This window comes from Elaeis guineensis, chromosome 15 (genome assembly GCF_000442705.2).
Source record: "Elaeis guineensis isolate ETL-2024a chromosome 15, EG11, whole genome shotgun sequence".
NCBI classification, from domain to species: Eukaryota; Viridiplantae; Streptophyta; class Magnoliopsida; order Arecales; family Arecaceae; genus Elaeis; species Elaeis guineensis.
In genome coordinates, this window is record NC_026007.2 from 60,660,187 (window position 1) to 60,666,186 (window position 6,000).

The following is a 6,000-nucleotide window of genomic DNA, read 5'->3' on the forward strand; positions in this document are numbered from 1 at the left end:
ACATAAATCTCATTGTCAGCACATATTCATTCTACCTCATCATTCTACTTTTGGCATATACTCTTATTTGTTTCCTTTCTATATTTAGTAAGTCAACATATATTCATATTTAGCCTGCACACCTATTTTTGGTTTCTCTTTATTTAGCAATTCTATTTTTGGTTCTTTGGCCTGACTGAGTATGTAATCAAGATGTTCTTTTTTCTTGTAATTACTGTAATTGCTAGCATTGTAATCTACAAATACTCCTATTGGAGATCAATGAAATCAAGGTGTGAAAATCAAAAATTATCCTCAATAAAAAAATTATCATTGTCATGGTATCAGAGCCCTGAAGCTCCAACGAGCATCCCTTCTTCCTCCTCCTTCAGTGCTCTCTTATGGCCACCAGTTCATCTATCTCTATCTCCTCCAATCCCTATTCTCCTTCTCCACCAATCACAACGACCCCTCTCACCTTTCCATCTGCACAGCATTTTCTATCCATCAAGTTGAATACTTCCAATTTTTTGATCTGGAGAAAATAAATTACTCACTTCTTAAAAGGTTAAGGCTTATTTGGGTTCCTCGATGGTTCTCACCTACAGCCCACCGATCCTATTGCCGCTGCTGCCTGGCAACAACAAGATATCCAACTCGTAAGCTTTCTCATTGTTTCATTATCTGAAGATTTGGTTCCTCTTTTTCTTGACAAAGAGACCAGTTTTGAGTGCTGGAGCACTCTTCATGAAACCTTTGGTTCAGCATCTCCTACCCGACTCATGTCTCTACATCTGGAGTTGCAGAATCTTTGCCAAAAATCAGATGAGATCGTCACCTCTCTGCTCCGACATGCAAAAGCTGTGGCTGATGAACTTGTTGCATCTGGTAATGCCCTCAAGCCTACTGAATTTAATCTATATGTGCTGCGTGCTCTATGTAATGATCTACAAGATGCGGTCCCTGATATTCTTAATCGACATACTCCTCCGACATATACTGAACTTCATGGGCTATTACTTAGCCATGAAAGCATGCGGACATTCAAAAAATTAACCATTGCTGATATTACTCCTTCTACCAATCCTATCGCCAATACCGCTCAACAGTCCCTCCATTCTTCTACTGACCCTAGGCCCTCTATTGGCCATAGCTTTAATCGAGGTCATGGGGGGCGTGGCAGGTTTGGTCGAGGTCGTGGTCGTTTTGGTTCACCTGGTGGTCGTAGTTCTCAATGGTACTCCTTTTGCAGTCGTAACAACCACTCTAATGCCATCTGCTTCTATCGTCCTCAGCAGCCCTATCCATATTCACCACAATCCAATACAAATTTCTCATATTCACTATATCCAAATCCAAATCTATCTCACCATCACCCTAATCTGCCACTTCTCCCTACCCCTCACCCATCCACCGCCCTCACCTGGTACCCTGATACAGGAGCATCTCACCATGTTACTCCTGACATTCATTCTATGTCCTCCTATGCTGAGTACACTGGTCCTGATCAGGTGTATGTAGGCAATGGTAAGGGATTATATATATCACATATTGGTTATGGTTCTTTTTTTCCTCCTCACTTTTCTCTTTCTTTTCAATTATCCAACATCTTACACATTCCCTCTATTTCTAAAAATTTACTTTCCATGCAATAGTTTGCAAAAGATAATAATGTCTTTTTTGAATTTTATCCATATCATTTTCTTGTGAAGGATCAAACCACCAAGACCACAGTATTATTCGGTCCGAGTGAAGGAGGATTATACATTCTCCGTTCCAGCCCTTCTTCTTTGTCCGCATCTATTCACATGGCTGAGAGCACCACTCTTGATGGCTGGCACAACCGTTTGAGCCATCCTCATTATCGCTTGCTTCGCTCCATGGTGAAGATCAATAATCTCTCCTGCAAGTCTACATATCTTCTTCCTCTTTGTCCCTCGTATCAGTTAGGCAAGTCCAGTAAGTTGCACTTATCTCCGTCCCATCGTCGTAGTCAATTTCTATTAGATCTCATTTATAGTAATGTTTGGGGTCCTTCTCCTACTCCATCTTTGTTAGGACATCGCTACTATATAATTTTTGTTGATGACCACAGTAAATATATTTGGTTCTATCCATTAATGCGCAAATCTGATGTATTCTCTATTTTCTTACAATTTCAAGCTTTGGTTGAACGACATTTCTCTCGTACTATTAAATCAATCCAAACTGACTGGAGAGGGAGTTTTGCTCTCTTCTTCAATTTTTTAATAAAATTGGCATTACCCATCGTATCGCAGCTCCCCACACCCACGAGCAACAAGGGGCTATTGAACGTCGTCACCATCATATTACGAAAACTGATCTGTCTCTTCTTGCTCATGCATCTGTACCCATGATGTACTGGCACTATGCCTTTTAAACGGCTGTATTTCTCATTAATAGGATGCCATCTAAAGTTTTTAGTGGTGTGTCCCTCTTCGAACTCGTTTACAATAAACCACCATCCTATGCCTTCCTACGAATTTTTGGGTGTCTATGCTTTCCCTTTCTTCGTCCTTACAATCGTTATAAAATAGAGTACCGCTCTCAACTGTGTGTGTTTTTCGACTATAGTCCCTCTCATAGTGCCTATCGATGTCTTGATGTGAAAATAAATCGTACATATATCGCTAGACATGTTTACTTTGACGAATCTATCTTTCCTTTTCAATCTCACTCTCTATTGGATTGTCCACCACCACCATCTTCCTCTTCCCTGCCATGGGGTGTTACATCACTTCGACCTCTACAAGAGGCCAACCCTCCACCATCCATTCCTCCATCTCCTTTGCCCCAGTTGTCCACCTCACCATCGGTTGCATCCTCCATATCTCGATCTGCCCCAGCACCTCCTCCCATGACCGTTCTCCCTTCTAGCTCCTCTAGTACTATAGACTCTGTACCTGTTCGGACTAGATTACTTACTGACCACTATTGCAATCTCTTATCCACAAAGCCCTCCCTTCCCATATCTTCCCCCATGATAAGTTTTCAGAAAGACACAACCTCCTCTAAACAACCTACCCAACCCATCCGTACACATTCCATGGTGCTTCGACCCCGTTCCAAACAACCATCCACCCTCACTAGCACTATCCTCATCATAGAACCTACTTGTTATACTCAGGCATCTAAACACTCTGTGTGGCTGCTGCAATGACTGAGGAGTTTAATGCTTTAGTTCGTAATGGTACGTGGTCTCTTGTTCCACGTTCATCTCAACAAAAAAATTTGGTTGGGTATAAATAGGTGTACAGGATCAAGAGAAAGGCTGATGGCTCTCTCGAGCGCTATAAAGCGCGTTTAGTTGCAAAAGGATTCCACCAGCAGCTTGGTCTTGATTACAATGAGACATTCAGTCCAGTTATCAAACCTATCACCATTTGGACTGTTCTAAGTATTGCCATCTCTCAAGGTTGGTCCATCAAGCAATTAGATGTTCATAATGCTTTTCTGCATGGCAACTTGACAGAGAAAGTCTACATGTCACAACCTTTAGGATTTGAAGATCGTGACCATCCAGATTATGTCTGTCATCTCCACAAATCTCTACATGGGTTAAAACAAGCACCCCGTGCCTGGTTTCACCGTCTCTCCGAGTTTCTTCTCAGACTAGAATTTGTTACCAGCAAGACTGATCCTTCATTATTTATTTTGAGGACGAACTCTCATATCCTCTATGTGCTCATCTATGTTGATGATATTTTGATAACTAGCAATGACTCCAGTCAGGTCTCTCTACTTCTTCGTCAGCTTGCTACAGAATTCTCCATTAAGGATCTTGGTGATCTTTATTTTTTCTTAAGAATTGAGGCTGTTCAAAACTCTACCGGATTATTATTATCTCAAACCAGTTATATTAGAGATCTTCTTTCAAAAGCAGGTATGGTTGATTGTAAACCTGTTCAGACCCCAATGGCCATGACACAGGATTCTGATTCAGAGGGTGCTCCTTATCCAGACCCTACACAGTATCGCTCCATTATTGGAGATCTTCAGTATGTTACATTGACACGTCCTGACATTTTCTTTGCAGTGAATAAAGTATGTCAGTTTATGCAGTCTCCTAGTTCTGATCATTGGGTTATGGTCAAGCGCATCTTACGGTACCTTCAAGCTACAGCTGATCATGGGTTACAAATTCAAAGATCAACCTCTCGCTCTCTTCAAGCCTTCTCCGATGTAGATTGGGTAGGTAGTGGGACTGATAGGCGTTCCACTGGGGGCTATGCAATTTTTCTTGGCCCCAATTTTATTTCATGGGCATCTCATAAACAGAAGACAGTTGCTCGATTATCCACAGAATCTGAATACAAAGCCTTAGTAGATGCATCAGCTGAACTAATCTGGCTTGAGTCATTGTTTCAAGAACTTGGCTATCCCTTACATGGCCCCTCCATTCTATGGTGTGACAATATTGGGGCCACTTATCTCTCAACCAATCCTGTCTTCCATGCTCGCACGAAGCATGTCGAAATTGATTTTCATTTCGTTCATGAGCATGTTGCACGACATCAACTATCTGTTCAGTTCATCTCCACCCAAGATCAGCTTGCCGATATTCTCATCAAACCCTTGGGTACCTCACGTTTTAGGTTTCTAAGAGACAACTTGAAGATTCGTGGTCCTAACTCTTCATCTTGAGGGGGTGTGTCAGCACATATTCATTCCACCTCATCGCTCTACTTTTGGCATATACTTTTATTTATTTTCTCTCTATGTTTAGTAAGTCAACATATATTTATATTTAGCCTGCATACCTATTTTTTGTTTCTCTTTGTTTAGCAATTTTATTTTTGGTTCTTTGGCCTTACTGAGTATATAATCAAGATGTTCCTTTTTCTTGTAATTACTGTAATTGCTGGCATTGTAATCTACAAATATTCTTATTGAAGATCAATGAAATCAAGGTATGAAAATAAAAAATTATTCTCAATAAAAAAATTACCATTATCACTCACATTCAACTATTCACTCAAACCTGAGGTCAAAATAAATGATACCTCTCGAAATGATAGTCCCTTCATATTGCTATCACAAATGATGGTCCCTTCATATGGTTCCAATCTATCATCACATGCTTTGAGATTTTTGTGTTATGTCCGACCTTTTTTTTTTTTTTGTCAGAGAAGACAACCCAGCACATTGACGAGGAGAGAGAGGTGCTAACCATTTGGACCAAAAGGGCCTGTTTGGATAATCTCGAGCAGTCCAATAGAATTTTCAATAGCACAAACCAGGCAAGACCCATTTCATAGAATTCACAGAAATATTTTTTAGAGTAGATCAACTAGAATCCCATAGGGAGACAAAAAAAAGTTGGTTTTTGTTATTTTTTTGGTTGTATTTTATTTTTTGCTTTTTTTTTTTTTTGAAGTTGTGCTGTTCTATTCTGGCTCAAAAATGGAAGGTTGCAAACTTTGCATTGTTACCAAGGCTCCCTTCAGTTTATAATTGCCATTACTTTCCAATATTATGGAAGGACCACTCCTTGCCCATTATGATAAAAAAGAGGGACTGAGCTCGCAACACCAGTTAAATTTCACTGGTCCAAAAACATCATATTTCTTATGTTCCCGTAGAATTGCACTACATTTGACCCACTGGATGGGACAATGCACAGGATCTGAGTCTAAAATCATAGACCAGAAAATGTAATCAGGTCTGGTTAAGGTCAAGTATACCCGCTCTGATCCAACTTGCTTTCAGCTCTGAAGGACAAACATCCTTTTCCAAGCTTTAAGGGGTAAAAATGTCGTACTTATCCCTTCTTCATCAGAGAGCTTCATTTTTTTTTAATCAGCTAATGAGCATCGTTGGTCAATTTGTATTGCTGGTTAATGGATTAAGTTTTCGTTAATGGGCCATGCATCCTGCCTTCATGGCGGATGTGGGTTGAAGGCTTAAAAATCACTGAAGTTGATAAGATGCAGGTTGATGATGTCAGATGTAGCTTCTCTCTTCAAAAACTTTTTTTCTAAGCTGCTTTTGAATTAAAAT